Source organism: Oncorhynchus mykiss, unplaced genomic scaffold (assembly GCF_013265735.2).
Source record: "Oncorhynchus mykiss isolate Arlee unplaced genomic scaffold, USDA_OmykA_1.1 un_scaffold_412, whole genome shotgun sequence".
NCBI lineage: Eukaryota > Metazoa > Chordata > Actinopteri > Salmoniformes > Salmonidae > Oncorhynchus > Oncorhynchus mykiss.
Window position 1 is genome coordinate 74,135 of NW_023493859.1, and position 17,638 is coordinate 91,772.

Here is a 17,638-nt window from a genome sequence, read left to right on the forward strand (position 1 = left end):
CCACCTTGCCATTAATTACATGTAATCGAGAATCCACCAGTGTTAGGTAGGGGGCGAACTGCTAGACATACCAATGTAACAAAAAATAATACAGTTTGCCGAGAAGCTGTGCGAGATACTGCAAGCAGTTTGAATAGCAGATTTCTGATATTCTATCGCAGTGGCATTATCATAGCCTATGAGGTCCATCCGAGGAGTGGTTATTGTTGGGTGACAACTTAACCCAAAACTTTACATTGGAACGACATGAAATATAGTCAGAAGTAGTCTTGGGGAGAATAGGTTCAGCAACAGGTGGTATTGGTCCACAATTCCAGTTTTGCCCCCCACACTGCCTCTAATTCTTGCAAGAAGTAAGGTACCCTTAGCCACGTTATACACTTCCACTAGAGGCAGCGGTGGCAAGGTTGAGTTGAAAAGGTTTTGGGTTTGCGACCCATTGCAGCTGAGCCAGTGGTGCAGATTACCCAAAATGCTTTGCTCTCGATATTGTTTTTTTTACTACTGGAAAAAGGTAACATCTATTGAATAAGTACCCCACCTTGCCATGAATGACATGTCATCAAGAATCCACCAAAGTGGTAGGTAGGGGGCGAACTGCTAGACATTGCAATGTTAAAACACAATATTACCGTTAAAGGAGAAGCTGTGCAAAACACTGTAAACAGTTTGAGTAGCTGTAATATATCATTCTTTCGCAGAGGCGATATCATAGCCTATGAAGTCCATCTGAGGCGTGATTATTGCTGGTTGAAAACTTAACCCAATACCCCGCTTGGGATGACTTGAAATATAGTCAGCCTTGGCAATTTTTGATAGTCTCATGTGAGACTGCTATACATGTGAAAGAGAAGATAGTGACAAGACCAAACATGGGCTGCATCCAGCTCATTTATTATATAACCTTTTTGATGCTTCAGCTGACAGTTGAACATTATCTTGCAACTAGGTAGAAACAGAAAAAAGGTGTCAGTAGTATATGCTGTGTCAGAAGTAGGGTTCGGGAGAATGAACTCAGCAACAGCGGGTTTGGGCCCACAGTTTCAGCTTTGCCCCCACACTGCCTCGAATTGTTGCAAGTAGTATGTTACCCAAAGCCACTTGACCCACTTTGTCTTGCCTCCTCTAGAGGCAGCTATGGCAAGATTTACATGAAAAGGTTTTGGGTTCGTCCCCCATTGCAGCTGAGCCAGCGGTGCTGATTACCCAAAGTGCTTTGCTCTCGATATTGGTTTTGTCCAGGAAAAAAGGGAACATCTATTGAACAAGTACCCCACCTTGCCATTAATTACATGTAATCGAGAATCCACCAGTGTTAGGTAGGGGGCGAACTGCTAGACATACCAATGTAACAAAAAATAATACAGTTTGCCGAGAAGCTGTGCGAGATACTGCAAGCAGTTTGAATAGCAGATTTCTGATATTCTATCGCAGTGGCATTATCATAGCCTATGAGGTCCATCCGAGGAGTGGTTATTGTTGGGTGACAACTTAACCCAAAACTTTACATTGGAACGACATGAAATATAGTCAGAAGTAGTCTTGGGGAGAATAGGTTCAGCAACAGGTGGTATTGGTCCACAATTCCAGTTTTGCCCCCCACACTGCCTCTAATTCTTGCAAGAAGTAAGGTACCCTTAGCCACGTTATACACTTCCACTAGAGGCAGCGGTGGCAAGGTTGAGTTGAAAAGGTTTTGGGTTTGCGACCCATTGCAGCTGAGCCAGTGGTGCAGATTACCCAAAATGCTTTGCTCTCGATATTGTTTTTTTTTACTACTGGAAAAAGGTAACATCTATTGAATAAGTACCCCACCTTGCCATGAATGACATGTCATCAAGAATCCACCAAAGTGGTAGGTAGGGGGCGAACTGCTAGACATTGCAATGTTAAAACACAATATTACCGTTAAAGGAGAAGCTGTGCAAAACACTGTAAACAGTTTGAGTAGCTGTAATATATCATTCTTTCGCAGAGGCGATATCATAGCCTATGAAGTCCATCTGAGGCGTGATTATTGCTGGTTGAAAACTTAACCCAATACCCCGCTTGGGATGACTTGAAATATAGTCAGCCTTGGCAATTTTTGATAGTCTCATGTGAGACTGCTATACATGTGAAAGAGAAGATAGTGACAAGACCAAACATGGGCTGCATCCAGCTCATTTATTATATAACCTTTTTGATGCTTCAGCTGACAGTTGAACATTATCTTGCAACTAGGTAGAAACAGAAAAAAGGTGTCAGTAGTATATGCTGTGTCAGAAGTAGGGTTCGGGAGAATGAACTCAGCAACAGCGGGTTTGGGCCCACAGTTTCAGCTTTGCCCCCACACTGCCTCGAATTGTTGCAAGTAGTATGTTACCCAAAGCCACTTGACCCACTTTGTCTTGCCTCCTCTAGAGGCAGCTATGGCAAGATTTACATGAAAAGGTTTTGGGTTCGTCCCCCATTGCAGCTGAGCCAGCGGTGCTGATTACCCAAAGTGCTTTGCTCTCGATATTGGTTTTGTCCAGGAAAAAGGGAACATCTATTGAACAAGTACCCCACCTTGCCATTAATTACATGTAATCGAGAATCCACCAGTGTTAGGTAGGGGGCGAACTGCTAGACATACCAATGTAACAAAAAATAATACAGTTTGCCGAGAAGCTGTGCGAGATACTGCAAGCAGTTTGAATAGCAGATTTCTGATATTCTATCGCAGTGGCATTATCATAGCCTATGAGGTCCATCCGAGGAGTGGTTATTGTTGGGTGACAACTTAACCCAAAACTTTACATTGGAACGACATGAAATATAGTCAGAAGTAGTCTTGGGGAGAATAGGTTCAGCAACAGGTGGTATTGGTCCACAATTCCAGTTTTGCCCCCCACACTGCCTCTAATTCTTGCAAGAAGTAAGGTACCCTTAGCCACGTTATACACTTCCACTAGAGGCAGCGGTGGCAAGGTTGAGTTGAAAAGGTTTTGGGTTTGCGACCCATTGCAGCTGAGCCAGTGGTGCAGATTACCCAAAATGCTTTGCTCTCGATATTGTTTTTTTTACTACTGGAAAAAGGTAACATCTATTGAATAAGTACCCCACCTTGCCATGAATGACATGTCATCAAGAATCCACCAAAGTGGTAGGTAGGGGCGAACTGCTAGACATTGCAATGTTAAAACACAATATTACCGTTAAAGGAGAAGCTGTGCAAAACACTGTAACAGTTTGAGTAGCTGTAATATATCATTCTTTCGCAGAGGCGATATCATAGCCTATGAAGTCCATCTGAGGCGTGATTATTGCTGGTTGAAAACTTAACCCAATACCCCGCTTGGGATGACTTGAAATATAGTCAGCCTTGGCAATTTTTGATAGTCTCATGTGAGACTGCTATACATGTGAAAGAGAAGATAGTGACAAGACCAAACATGGGCTGCATCCAGCTCATTTATTATATAACCTTTTTGATGCTTCAGCTGACAGTTGAACATTATCTTGCAACTAGGTAGAAACAGAAAAAAGGTGTCAGTAGTATATGCTGTGTCAGAAGTAGGGTTCGGGAGAATGAACTCAGCAACAGCGGGTTTGGGCCCACAGTTTCAGCTTTGCCCCCACACTGCCTCGAATTGTTGCAAGTAGTATGTTACCCAAAGCCACTTGACCCACTTTGTCTTGCCTCCTCTAGAGGCAGCTATGGCAAGATTTACATGAAAAGGTTTTGGGTTCGTCCCCCATTGCAGCTGAGCCAGCGGTGCTGATTACCCAAAGTGCTTTGCTCTCGATATTGGTTTTGTCCAGGAAAAAAGGGAACATCTATTGAACAAGTACCCCACCTTGCCATTAATTACATGTAATCGAGAATCCACCAGTGTTAGGTAGGGGGCGAACTGCTAGACATACCAATGTAACAAAAAATAATACAGTTTGCCGAGAAGCTGTGCGAGATACTGCAAGCAGTTTGAATAGCAGATTTCTGATATTCTATCGCAGTGGCATTATCATAGCCTATGAGGTCCATCCGAGGAGTGGTTATTGTTGGGTGACAACTTAACCCAAAACTTTACATTGGAACGACATGAAATATAGTCAGAAGTAGTCTTGGGGAGAATAGGTTCAGCAACAGGTGGTATTGGTCCACAATTCCAGTTTTGCCCCCCACACTGCCTCTAATTCTTGCAAGAAGTAAGGTACCCTTAGCCACGTTATACACTTTCCACTAGAGGCAGCGGTGGCAAGGTTGAGTTGAAAAGGTTTTGGGTTTGCGACCCATTGCAGCTGAGCCAGTGGTGCAGATTACCCAAAATGCTTTGCTCTCGATATTGTTTTTTTTACTACTGGAAAAAGGTAACATCTATTGAATAAGTACCCCACCTTGCCATGAATGACATGTCATCAAGAATCCACCAAAGTGGTAGGTAGGGGGCGAACTGCTAGACATTGCAATGTTAAAACACAATATTACCGTTAAAGGAGAAGCTGTGCAAAACACTGTAAACAGTTTGAGTAGCTGTAATATATCATTCTTTCGCAGAGGCGATATCATAGCCTATGAAGTCCATCTGAGGCGTGATTATTGCTGGTTGAAAACTTAACCCAATACCCCGCTTGGGATGACTTGAAATATAGTCAGCCTTGGCAATTTTTGATAGTCTCATGTGAGACTGCTATACATGTGAAAGAGAAGATAGTGACAAGACCAAACATGGGCTGCATCCAGCTCATTTATTATATAACCTTTTTGATGCTTCAGCTGACAGTTGAACATTATCTTGCAACTAGGTAGAAACAGAAAAAAGGTGTCAGTAGTATATGCTGTGTCAGAAGTAGGGTTCGGGAGAATGAACTCAGCAACAGCGGGTTTGGGCCCACAGTTTCAGCTTTGCCCCCACACTGCCTCGAATTGTTGCAAGTAGTATGTTACCCAAAGCCACTTGACCCACTTTGTCTTGCCTCCTCTAGAGGCAGCTATGGCAAGATTTACATGAAAAGGTTTTGGGTTCGTCCCCCATTGCAGCTGAGCCAGCGGTGCTGATTACCCAAAGTGCTTTGCTCTCGATATTGGTTTTGTCCAGGAAAAAAGGGAACATCTATTGAACAAGTACCCCACCTTGCCATTAATTACATGTAATCGAGAATCCACCAGTGTTAGGTAGGGGGCGAACTGCTAGACATACCAATGTAACAAAAAATAATACAGTTTGCCGAGAAGCTGTGCGAGATACTGCAAGCAGTTTGAATAGCAGATTTCTGATATTCTATCGCAGTGGCATTATCATAGCCTATGAGGTCCATCCGAGGAGTGGTTATTGTTGGGTGACAACTTAACCCAAACTTTACATTGGAACGACATGAAATATAGTCAGAAGTAGTCTTGGGGAGAATAGGTTCAGCAACAGGTGGTATTGGTCCACAATTCCAGTTTTGCCCCCCACACTGCCTCTAATTCTTGCAAGAAGTAAGGTACCCTTAGCCACGTTATACACTTCCACTAGAGGCAGCGGTGGCAAGGTTGAGTTGAAAAGGTTTTGGGTTTGCGACCCATTGCAGCTGAGCCAGTGGTGCAGATTACCCAAAATGCTTTGCTCTCGATATTGTTTTTTTTACTACTGGAAAAAGGTAACATCTATTGAATAAGTACCCCACCTTGCCATGAATGACATGTCATCAAGAATCCACCAAAGTGGTAGGTAGGGGGCGAACTGCTAGACATTGCAATGTTAAACACAATATTACCGTTAAAGGAGAAGCTGTGCAAAACACTGTAAACAGTTTGAGTAGCTGTAATATATCATTCTTTCGCAGAGGCGATATCATAGCCTATGAAGTCCATCTGAGGTGTGATTATTGCTGGTTGAAAACTTAACCCAATACCCCGCTTGGGATGACTTGAAATATAGTCAGCCTTGGCAATTTTTGATAGTCTCATGTGAGACTGCTATACATGTGAAAGAGAAGATAGTGACAAGACCAAACATGGGCTGCATCCAGCTCATTTATTATATAACCTTTTTGATGCTTCAGCTGACAGTTGAACATTATCTTGCAACTAGGTAGAAACAGAAAAAAGGTGTCAGTAGTATATGCTGTGTCAGAAGTAGGGTTCGGGAGAATGAACTCAGCAACAGCGGGTTTGGGCCCACAGTTTCAGCTTTGCCCCCACACTGCCTCGAATTGTTGCAAGTAGTATGTTACCCAAAGCCACTTGACCCACTTTGTCTTGCCTCCTCTAGAGGCAGCTATGGCAAGATTTACATGAAAAGGTTTTGGGTTCGTCCCCCATTGCAGCTGAGCCAGCGGTGCTGATTACCCAAAGTGCTTTGCTCTCGATATTGGTTTTGTCCAGGAAAAAAGGGAACATCTATTGAACAAGTACCCCACCTTGCCATTAATTACATGTAATCGAGAATCCACCAGTGTTAGGTAGGGGGCGAACTGCTAGACATACCAATGTAACAAAAAATAATACAGTTTGCCGAGAAGCTGTGCGAGATACTGCAAGCAGTTTGAATAGCAGATTTCTGATATTCTATCGCAGTGGCATTATCATAGCCTATGAGGTCCATCCGAGGAGTGGTTATTGTTGGGTGACAACTTAACCCAAAACTTTACATTGGAACGACATGAAATATAGTCAGAAGTAGTCTTGGGGAGAATAGGTTCAGCAACAGGTGGTATTGGTCCACAATTCCAGTTTTGCCCCCCACACTGCCTCTAATTCTTGCAAGAAGTAAGGTACCCTTAGCCACGTTATACACTTCCACTAGAGGCAGCGGTGGCAAGGTTGAGTTGAAAAGGTTTTGGGTTTGCGACCCATTGCAGCTGAGCCAGTGGTGCAGATTACCCAAAATGCTTTGCTCTCGATATTGTTTTTTTTACTACTGGAAAAAGGTAACATCTATTGAATAAGTACCCCACCTTGCCATGAATGACATGTCATCAAGAATCCACCAAAGTGGTAGGTAGGGGGCGAACTGCTAGACATTGCAATGTTAAAACACAATATTACCGTTAAAGGAGAAGCTGTGCAAAACACTGTAAACAGTTTGAGTAGCTGTAATATATCATTCTTTCGCAGAGGTGATATCATAGCCTATGAAGTCCATCTGAGGCGTGATTATTGCTGGTTGAAAACTTAACCCAATACCCCGCTTGGGATGACTTGAAATATAGTCAGCCTTGGCAATTTTTGATAGTCTCATGTGAGACTGCTATACATGTGAAAGAGAAGATAGTGACAAGACCAAACATGGGCTGCATCCAGCTCATTTATTATATAACCTTTTTGATGCTTCAGCTGACAGTTGAACATTATCTTGCAACTAGGTAGAAACAGAAAAAAGGTGTCAGTAGTATATGCTGTGTCAGAAGTAGGGTTCGGGAGAATGAACTCAGCAACAGCGGGTTTGGGCCCACAGTTTCAGCTTTGCCCCCACACTGCCTCGAATTGTTGCAAGTAGTATGTTACCCAAAGCCACTTGACCCACTTTGTCTTGCCTCCTCTAGAGGCAGCTATGGCAAGATTTACATGAAAAGGTTTTGGGTTCGTCCCCCATTGCAGCTGAGCCAGCGGTGCTGATTACCCAAAGTGCTTTGCTCTCGATATTGGTTTTGTCCAGGAAAAAAGGGAACATCTATTGAACAAGTACCCCACCTTGCCATTAATTACATGTAATCGAGAATCCACCAGTGTTAGGTAGGGGGCGAACTGCTAGACATACCAATGTAACAAAAAATAATACAGTTTGCCGAGAAGCTGTGCGAGATACTGCAAGCAGTTTGAATAGCAGATTTCTGATATTCTATCGCAGTGGCATTATCATAGCCTATGAGGTCCATCCGAGGAGTGGTTATTGTTGGGTGACAACTTAACCCAAAACTTTACATTGGAACGACATGAAATATAGTCAGAAGTAGTCTTGGGGAGAATAGGTTCAGCAACAGGTGGTATTGGTCCACAATTCCAGTTTTGCCCCCCACACTGCCTCTAATTCTTGCAAGAAGTAAGGTACCCTTAGCCACGTTATACACTTCCACTAGAGGCAGCGGTGGCAAGGTTGAGTTGAAAAGGTTTTGGGTTTGCGACCCATTGCAGCTGAGCCAGTGGTGCAGATTACCCAAAATGCTTTGCTCTCGATATTGTTTTTTTTACTACTGGAAAAAGGTAACATCTATTGAATAAGTACCCCACCTTGCCATGAATGACATGTCATCAAGAATCCACCAAAGTGGTAGGTAGGGGGCGAACTGCTAGACATTGCAATGTTAAAACACAATATTACCGTTAAAGGAGAAGCTGTGCAAAACACTGTAAACAGTTTGAGTAGCTGTAATATATCATTCTTTCGCAGAGGCGATATCATAGCCTATGAAGTCCATCTGAGGCATGATTATTGCTGGTTGAAAACTTAACCCAATACCCCGCTTGGGATGACTTGAAATATAGTCAGCCTTGGCAATTTTTGATAGTCTGATGTGAGACTGCTATACATGTGAAAGAGAAGATAGTGACAAGACCAAACATGGGCTGCATCCAGCTCATTTATTATATAACCTTTTTGATGCTTCAGCTGACAGTTGAACATTATCTTGCAACTAGGTAGAAACAGAAAAAAGGTGTCAGTAGTATATGCTGTGTCAGAAGTAGGGTTCGGGAGAATGAACTCAGCAACAGCGGGTTTGGGCCCACAGTTTCAGCTTTGCCCCCACACTGCCTCGAATTGTTGCAAGTAGTATGTTACCCAAAGCCACTTGACCCACTTTGTCTTGCCTCCTCTAGAGGCAGCTATGGCAAGATTTACATGAAAAGGTTTTGGGTTCGTCCCCCATTGCAGCTGAGCCAGCGGTGCTGATTACCCAAAGTGCTTTGCTCTCGATATTGGTTTTGTCCAGGAAAAAAGGGAACATCTATTGAACAAGTACCCCACCTTGCCATTAATTACATGTAATCGAGAATCCACCAGTGTTAGGTAGGGGGCGAACTGCTAGACATACCAATGTAACAAAAAATAATACAGTTTGCCGAGAAGCTGTGCGAGATACTGCAAGCAGTTTGAATAGCAGATTTCTGATATTCTATCGCAGTGGCATTATCATAGCCTATGAGGTCCATCCGAGGAGTGGTTATGTTGGGTGACAACTTAACCCAAAACTTTACATTGGAACGACATGAAATATAGTCAGAAGTAGTCTTGGGGAGAATAGGTTCAGCAACAGGTGGTATTGGTCCACAATTCCAGTTTTGCCCCCCACACTGCCTCTAATTCTTGCAAGAAGTAAGGTACCCTTAGCCACGTTATACACTTCCACTAGAGGCAGCGGTGGCAAGGTTGAGTTGAAAAGGTTTTGGGTTTGCGACCCATTGCAGCTGAGCCAGTGGTGCAGATTACCCAAAATGCTTTGCTCTCGATATTGTTTTTTTTACTACTGGAAAAAGGTAACATCTATTGAATAAGTACCCCACCTTGCCATGAATGACATGTCATCAAGAATCCACCAAAGTGGTAGGTAGGGGGCGAACTGCTAGACATTGCAATGTTAAAACACAATATTACCGTTAAAGGAGAAGCTGTGCAAAACACTGTAAACAGTTTGAGTAGCTGTAATATATCATTCTTTCGCAGAGGCGATATCATAGCCTATGAAGTCCATCTGAGGCGTGATTATTGCTGGTTGAAAACTTAACCCAATACCCCGCTTGGGATGACTTGAAATATAGTCAGCCTTGGCAATTTTTGATAGTCTCATGTGAGACTGCTATACATGTGAAAGAGAAGATAGTGACAAGACCAAACATGGGCTGCATCCAGCTCATTTATTATATAACCTTTTTGATGCTTCAGCTGACAGTTGAACATTATCTTGCAACTAGGTAGAAACAGAAAAAAGGTGTCAGTAGTATATGCTGTGTCAGAAGTAGGGTTCGGGAGAATGAACTCAGCAACAGCGGGTTTGGGCCCACAGTTTCAGCTTTGCCCCCACACTGCCTCGAATTGTTGCAAGTAGTATGTTACCCAAAGCCACTTGACCCACTTTGTCTTGCCTCCTCTAGAGGCAGCTATGGCAAGATTTACATGAAAAGGTTTTGGGTTCGTCCCCCATTGCAGCTGAGCCAGCGGTGCTGATTACCCAAAGTGCTTTGCTCTCGATATTGGTTTTGTCCAGGAAAAAAGGGAACATCTATTGAACAAGTACCCCACCTTGCCATTAATTACATGTAATCGAGAATCCACCAGTGTTAGGTAGGGGGCGAACTGCTAGACATACCAATGTAACAAAAAATAATACAGTTTGCCGAGAAGCTGTGCGAGATACTGCAAGCAGTTTGAATAGCAGATTTCTGATATTCTATCGCAGTGGCATTATCATAGCCTATGAGGTCCATCCGAGGAGTGGTTATTGTTTGGGTGACAACTTAACCAAAACTTTACATTGGAACGACATGAAATATAGTCAGAAGTAGTCTTGGGGAGAATAGGTTCAGCAACAGGTGGTATTGGTCCACAATTCCAGTTTTGCCCCCCACACTGCCTCTAATTCTTGCAAGAAGTAAGGTACCCTTAGCCACGTTATACACTTCCACTAGAGGCAGCGGTGGCAAGGTTGAGTTGAAAAGGTTTTGGGTTTGCGACCCATTGCAGCTGAGCCAGTGGTGCAGATTACCCAAAATGCTTTGCTCTCGATATTGTTTTTTTTACTACTGGAAAAAGGTAACATCTATTGAATAAGTACCCCACCTTGCCATGAATGACATGTCATCAAGAATCCACCAAAGTGGTAGGTAGGGGGCGAACTGCTAGACATTGCAATGTTAAAACACAATGTTACCGTTAAAGGAGAAGCTGTGCAAAACACTGTAAACAGTTTGAGTAGCTGTAATATATCATTCTTTCGCAGAGGCGATATCATAGCCTATGAAGTCCATCTGAGGCGTGATTATTGCTGGTTGAAAACTTAACCCAATACCCCGCTTGGGATGACTTGAAATATAGTCAGCCTTGGCAATTTTTGATAGTCTCATGTGAGACTGCTATACATGTGAAAGAGAAGATAGTGACAAGACCAAACATGGGCTGCATCAGCTCATTATTATATAACCTTTTTGATGCTTCAGCTGACAGTTGAACATTATCTTGCAACTAGGTAGAAACAGAAAAAAGGTGTCAGTAGTATATGCTGTGTCAGAAGTAGGGTTCGGGAGAATGAACTCAGCAACAGCGGGTTTGGGCCCACAGTTTCAGCTTTGCCCCCACACTGCCTCGAATTGGTTGCAAGTAGTATGTTACCCAAAGCCACTTGACCCACTTTGTCTTGCCTCCTCTAGAGGCAGCTATGGCAAGATTTACATGAAAAGGTTTGGGTTCGTCCCCCATTGCAGCTGAGCCAGCGGTGCTGATTACCCAAAGTGCTTTGCTCTCGATATTGGTTTTGTCCAGGAAAAAAGGGAACATCTATGAACAAGTACCCCACCTTGCCATTAATTACATGTAATCGAGAATCCACCAGTGTTAGGTAGGGGGCGAACTGCTAGACATACCAATGTAACAAAAAATAATACAGTTTGCCGAGAAGCTGTGCGAGATACTGCAAGCAGTTTGAATAGCAGATTTCTGATATTCTATCGCAGTGGCATTATCATAGCCTATGAGGTCCATCCGAGGAGTGGTTATTGTTGGGTGACAACTTAACCCAAAACTTTACATTGGAACGACATGAAATATAGTCAGAAGTAGTCTTGGGGAGAATAGGTTCAGCAACAGGTGGTATTGGTCCACAATTCCAGTTTTGCCCCCCACACTGCCTCTAATTCTTGCAAGAAGTAAGGTACCCTTAGCCACGTTATACACTTCCACTAGAGGCAGCGGTGGCAAGGTTGAGTTGAAAAGGTTTTTGGGTTTGCGACCCATTGCAGCTGAGCCAGTGGTGCAGATTACCCAAAATGCTTTGCTCTCGATATTGTTTTTTTTACTACTGGAAAAAGGTAACATCTATTGAATAAGTACCCACCTTGCCATGAATGACATGTCATCAAGAATCCACCAAAGTGGTAGGTAGGGGGAGCGAACTGCTAGACATTGCAATGTTAAAACACAATGTTACCGTTAAAGGAGAAGCTGTGCAAAACACTGTAAACAGTTTGAGTAGCTGTAATATATCATTCTTTCGCAGAGGCGATATCATAGCCTATGAAGTCCATCTGAGGCGTGATTATTGCTGGTTGAAAACTTAACCCAATACCCCGCTTGGGATGACTTGAAATATAGTCAGCCTTGGCAATTTTTGATAGTCTCATGTGAGACTGCTATACATGTGAAAGAGAAGATAGTGACAAGACCAAACATGGGCTGCATCCAGCTCATTTATTATATAACCTTTTTGATGCTTCAGCTGACAGTTGAACATTATCTTGCAACTAGGTAGAAACAGAAAAAAGGTGTCAGTAGTATATGCTGTGTCAGAAGTAGGGTTCGGGAGAATGAACTCAGCAACAGCGGGTTTTGGGCCCACAGTTTCAGCTTTGCCCCCACACTGCCTCGAATTGTTGCAAGTAGTATGTTACCCAAAGCCACTTGACCCACTTTGTCTTGCCTCCTCTAGAGGCAGCTATGGCAAGATTTACATGAAAAGGTTTTGGGTTCGTCCCCCATTGCAGCTGAGCCAGCGGTGCTGATTACCCAAAGTGCTTTGCTCTCGATATTGGTTTTGTCCAGGAAAAAAGGGAACATCTATTGAACAAGTACCCCACCTTGCCATTAATTACATGTAATCGAGAATCCACCAGTGTTAGGTAGGGGGCGAACTGCTAGACATACCAATGTAACAAAAAATAATACAGTTTGCCGAGAAGCTGTGCGAGATACTGCAAGCAGTTTGAATAGCAGATTTCTGATATTCTATCGCAGTGGCATTATCATAGCCTATGAGGTCCATCCGAGGAGTGGTTATTGTTGGGTGACAACTTAACCCAAAACTTTACATTGGAACGACATGAAATATAGTCAGAAGTAGTCTTGGGAGAATAGGTTCAGCAACAGGTGGTATTGGTCCACAATTCCAGTTTTGCCCCCCACACTGCCTCTAATTCTTGCAAGAAGTAAGGTACCCTTAGCCACGTTATACACTTCCACTAGAGGCAGCGGTGGCAAGGTTGAGTTGAAAAGGTTTTGGGTTTGCGACCCATTGCAGCTGAGCCAGTGGTGCAGATTACCCAAAATGCTTTGCTCTCGATATTGTTTTTTTACTACTGGAAAAAGGTAACATCTATTGAATAAGTACCCCACCTTGCCATGAATGACATGTCATCAAGAATCCACACAAAGTGGTAGGTAGGGGGCGAACTGCTAGACATTGCAATGTTAAAACACAATGTTACCGTTAAAGGAGAAGCTGTGCAAACACTGTAAACAGTTTGAGTAGCTGTAATATATCATTCTTCGCAGAGGCGATATCATAGCCTATGAAGTCCATCTGAGGCGTGGATTATTGCTGGTTGAAAACTTAACCCAATACCCCGCTTGGGATGACTTGAAATATAGTCAGCCTTGGCAATTTTTGATAGTCTCATGTGAGACTGCTATACATGTGAAAGAGAAGATAGTGACAAGACCAAACATGGGCTGCATCCAAGCTCATTTATTATATAACCTTTTTGATGCTTCAGCTGACAGTTGAACATTAATCTTGCAACTAGGTAGAAACAGAAAAAAGGTGTCAGTAGTATATGCTGTGTCAGAAGTAGGGTTCGGGAGAATGAACTCAGCAACAGCGGGTTTTGGGCCCACAAGTTTCAGCTTTGCCCCCACACTGGCCTCGAATTGTTGCAAGTAGTATGTTACCCAAAGCCACTTGACCCACTTTGTCTTGCCTCCTCTAGAGGCAGCTATGGCAAGATTTACATGAAAAGGTTTTGGTTCGTCCCCATTGCAGCTGAGCCAGCGGTGCTGATTACCCAAAGTGCTTTGCTCTCGATATTGGTTTTGTCCAGGAAAAAAGGGAACATCTATTGAACAAGTACCCCACCTTGCCATTAATTACATGTAATCGAGAATCCACCAGTGTTAGGTAGGGGGCGAACTGCTAGACATACCAATGTAACAAAAAATAATACAGTTTGCCGAGAAGCTGTGCGAGATACTGCAAGCAGTTTGAATAGCAGATTTCTGATATTCTATCGCAGTGGCATTATCATAGCCTATGAGGTCCATCCGAGGAGTGGTTATTGTTGGGTGACAACTTAACCCAAAACTTTACATTGGAACGACATGAAATATAGTCAGAAGTAGTCTTGGGGAGAATAGGTTCAGCAACAGGTGGTATTGGTCCACAATTCCAGTTTTGCCCCCACACTGCCTCTAATTCTTGCAAGAAGTAAGGTACCCTTAGCCACGTTATACACTTCCACTAGAGGCAGCGGTGGCAAGGTTGAGTTGAAAAGGTTTTGGGTTTGCGACCCATTGCAGCTGAGCCAGTGGTGCAGATTACCCAAAATGCTTTGCTCTCGATATTGTTTTTTTTACTACTGGAAAAAGGTAACATCTATTGAATAAGTACCCCACCTTGCCATGAATGACATGTCATCAAGAATCCACCAAAGTGGTAGGTAGGGGGCGAACTGCTAGACATTGCAATGTTAAAACACAATGTTACCGTTAAAGGAGAAGCTGTGCAAAACACTGTAAACAGTTTGAGTAGCTGTAATATATCATTCTTTCGCAAGAGGCGATATCATAGCCTATGAAGTCCATCTGAGGCGTGATTATTGCTGGTTGAAAACTTAACCCAATACCCCGCTTGGGATGACTTGAAATATAGTCAGCCTTGGCAATTTTTGATAGTCTCATGTGAGACTGCTATACATGTGAAAGAGAAGATAGTGACAAGACCAAACATGGGCTGCATCCAGCTCATTTATTATATAACCTTTTTGATGCTTCAGCTGACAGTTGAACATTATCTTGCAACTAGGTAGAAACAGAAAAAAGGTGTCAGTAGTATATGCTGTGTCAGAAGTAGGGTTCGGGAGAATGAACTCAGCAACAGCGGGTTTGGGCCCACAGTTTCAGCTTTGCCCCCACACTGCCTCGAATTGTTGCAAGTAGTATGTTACCCAAAGCCACTTGACCCACTTTGTCTTGCCTCCTCTAGAGGCAGCTATGGCAAGATTTACATGAAAAGGTTTTGGGTTCGTCCCCCATTGCAGCTGAGCCAGCGGTGCTGATTACCCAAAGTGCTTTGCTCTCGATATTGGTTTTGTCCAGGAAAAAAGGGAACATCTATTGAACAAGTACCCCACCTTGCCATTAATTACATGTAATCGAGAATCCACCAGTGTTAGGTAGGGGGCGAACTGCTAGACATACCAATGTAACAAAAAATAATACAGTTTGCCGAGAAGCTGTGCGAGATACTGCAAGCAGTTTGAATAGCAGATTTCTGATATTCTATCGCAGTGGCATTATCATAGCCTATGAGGTCCATCCGAGGAGTGGTTATTGTTGGGTGACAACTTAACCCAAAACTTTACATTGGAACGACATGAAATATAGTCAGAAGTAGTCTTGGGGAGAATAGGTTCAGCAACAGGTGGTATTGGTCCACAATTCCAGTTTTGCCCCCACACTGCCTCTAATTCTTGCAAGAAGTAAGGTACCCTTAGCCACGTTATACACTTCCACTAGAGGCAGCGGTGGCAAGGTTGAGTTGAAAAGGTTTTGGGTTTGCGACCCATTGCAGCTGAGCCAGTGGTGCAGATTACCCAAAATGCTTTGCTCTCGATATTGTTTTTTTTACTACTGGAAAAAGGTAACATCTATTGAATAAGTACCCCACCTTGCCATGAATGACATGTCATCAAGAATCCACCAAAGTGGTAGGTAGGGGGCGAACTGCTAGACATTGCAATGTTAAAACACAATGTTACCGTTAAAGGAGAAGCTGTGCAAAACACTGTAAACAGTTTGAGTAGCTGTAATATATCATTCTTTCGCAGAGGCGATATCATAGCCTATGAAGTCCATCTGAGGCGTGATTATTGCTGGTTGAAAACTTAACCCAATACCCCGCTTGGGATGACTTGAAATATAGTCAGCCTTGGCAATTTTTGATAGTCTCATGTGAGACTGCTATACATGTGAAAGAGAAGATAGTGACAAGACCAAACATGGGCTGCATCCAGCTCATTTATTATATAACCTTTTTGATGCTTCAGCTGACAGTTGAACATTATCTTGCAACTAGGTAGAAACAGAAAAAAGGTGTCAGTAGTATATGCTGTGTCAGAAGTAGGGTTCGGGAGAATGAACTCAGCAACAGCGGGTTTGGGCCCACAATTTCAGCTTTGCCCCCACACTGCCTCGAATTGTTGCAAGTAGTATGTTACCCAAAGCCACTTGACCCACTTTGTCTTGCCTCCTCTAGAGGCAGCTATGGCAAGATTTACATGAAAACGTTTTGGGTTCGTCCCCCATTGCAGCTGAGCCAGCGGTGCTGATTACCCAAAGTGCTTTGCTCTCGATATTGGTTTTGTCCAGGAAAAAAGGGAACATCTATTGAACAAGTACCCCACCTTGCCATTAATTACATGTAATCGAGAATCCACCAGTGTTAGGTAGGGGGCGAACTGCTAGACATACCAATGTAACAAAAAATAATACAGTTTGCCGAGAAGCTGTGCGAGATACTGCAAGCAGTTTGAATAGCAGATTTCTGATATTCTATCGCAGTGGCATTATCATAGCCTATGAGGTCCATCCGAGGAGTGGTTATTGTTGGGTGACAACTTAACCCAAAACTTTACATTGGAACGACATGAAATATAGTCAGAAGTAGTCTTGGGGAGAATAGGTTCAGCAACAGGTGGTATTGGTCCACAATTCCAGTTTTGCCCCCACACTGCCTCTAATTCTTGCAAGAAGTAAGGTACCCTTAGCCACGTTATACACTTCCACTAGAGGCAGCGGTGGCAAGGTTGAGTTGAAAAGGTTTTGGGTTTGCGACCCATTGCAGCTGAGCCAGTGGTGCAGATTACCCAAAATGCTTTGCTCTCGATATTGTTTTTTTTACTACTGGAAAAAGGTAACATCTATTGAATAAGTACCCCACCTTGCCATGAATGACATGTCATCAAGAATCCACCAAAGTGGTAGGTAGGGGGCGAACTGCTAGACATTGCAATGTTAAAACACAATATTACCGTTAAAGGAGAAGCTGTGCAAAACACTGTAAACAGTTTGAGTAGCTGTAATATATCATTCTTTCGCAGAGGCGATATCATAGCCTATGAAGTCCATCTGAGGCGTGATTATTGCTGGTTGAAAACTTAACCCAATACCCCGCTTGGGATGACTTGAAATATAGTCAGCCTTGGCAATTTTTGATAGTCTCATGTGAGACTGCTATACATGTGAAAGAGAAGATAGTGACAAGACCAAACATGGGCTGCATCCAACTCATTTATTCTATAACCTTTTTGATGCTTCAGCTGACAGTTGAACATTATCTTGCAACTAGGTAGAAACAGAAAAAAGGTGTCAGTAGTATATGCTGTGTCAGAAGTAGGGTTCGGGAGAATGAACTCAGCAACAGCGGGTTTGGGCCCACAATTTCAGCTTTGCCCCCACACTGCCTCGAATTGTTGCAAGTAGTATGTTACCCA

The 17,638-nt window shown here is 43.2% G+C and overlaps 14 non-coding genes across 14 annotated transcripts; all 14 read left to right on the forward strand.

The window, feature by feature from the left end:
* Positions 1–689: 689 nt before the first annotated feature.
* On the forward strand, positions 690–831 carry LOC118955928. The gene has a single exon (XR_005045707.1). It is a non-coding gene; the product is annotated as a U4 spliceosomal RNA (small nuclear RNA).
* Positions 832–1,963: 1,132 nt separating this feature from the next.
* On the forward strand, positions 1,964–2,105 carry LOC118955930. The gene has a single exon (XR_005045709.1). It is a non-coding gene; the product is annotated as a U4 spliceosomal RNA (small nuclear RNA).
* Positions 2,106–3,233: 1,128 nt separating this feature from the next.
* Positions 3,234–3,375, forward strand: LOC118955931. Its single transcript, XR_005045710.1, has one exon. It is a non-coding gene; the product is annotated as a U4 spliceosomal RNA (small nuclear RNA).
* Positions 3,376–4,507: 1,132 nt separating this feature from the next.
* LOC118955932 lies at positions 4,508–4,649 on the forward strand. Its single transcript, XR_005045711.1, has one exon. It is a non-coding gene; the product is annotated as a U4 spliceosomal RNA (small nuclear RNA).
* A 1,129-nt stretch (positions 4,650–5,778) lies between these two features.
* LOC118955876 lies at positions 5,779–5,920 on the forward strand. Its single transcript, XR_005045657.1, has one exon. It is a non-coding gene; the product is annotated as a U4 spliceosomal RNA (small nuclear RNA).
* A 1,131-nt stretch (positions 5,921–7,051) lies between these two features.
* On the forward strand, positions 7,052–7,193 carry LOC118955868. Its single transcript, XR_005045649.1, has one exon. It is a non-coding gene; the product is annotated as a U4 spliceosomal RNA (small nuclear RNA).
* Positions 7,194–8,324: 1,131 nt separating this feature from the next.
* On the forward strand, positions 8,325–8,466 carry LOC118955879. The gene has a single exon (XR_005045660.1). It is a non-coding gene; the product is annotated as a U4 spliceosomal RNA (small nuclear RNA).
* A 1,130-nt stretch (positions 8,467–9,596) lies between these two features.
* LOC118955933 lies at positions 9,597–9,738 on the forward strand. Its single transcript, XR_005045712.1, has one exon. It is a non-coding gene; the product is annotated as a U4 spliceosomal RNA (small nuclear RNA).
* Positions 9,739–10,869: 1,131 nt separating this feature from the next.
* LOC118955934 lies at positions 10,870–11,011 on the forward strand. The gene has a single exon (XR_005045713.1). It is a non-coding gene; the product is annotated as a U4 spliceosomal RNA (small nuclear RNA).
* Positions 11,012–12,141: 1,130 nt separating this feature from the next.
* On the forward strand, positions 12,142–12,283 carry LOC118955858. Its single transcript, XR_005045639.1, has one exon. It is a non-coding gene; the product is annotated as a U4 spliceosomal RNA (small nuclear RNA).
* Positions 12,284–13,413: 1,130 nt separating this feature from the next.
* Positions 13,414–13,555, forward strand: LOC118955886. The gene has a single exon (XR_005045667.1). It is a non-coding gene; the product is annotated as a U4 spliceosomal RNA (small nuclear RNA).
* A 1,133-nt stretch (positions 13,556–14,688) lies between these two features.
* On the forward strand, positions 14,689–14,831 carry LOC118955878. Its single transcript, XR_005045659.1, has one exon. It is a non-coding gene; the product is annotated as a U4 spliceosomal RNA (small nuclear RNA).
* A 1,130-nt stretch (positions 14,832–15,961) lies between these two features.
* On the forward strand, positions 15,962–16,103 carry LOC118955859. Its single transcript, XR_005045640.1, has one exon. It is a non-coding gene; the product is annotated as a U4 spliceosomal RNA (small nuclear RNA).
* Positions 16,104–17,233: 1,130 nt separating this feature from the next.
* Positions 17,234–17,375, forward strand: LOC118955860. Its single transcript, XR_005045641.1, has one exon. It is a non-coding gene; the product is annotated as a U4 spliceosomal RNA (small nuclear RNA).
* The last annotated feature ends 263 nt before the right edge of the window (positions 17,376–17,638 follow it).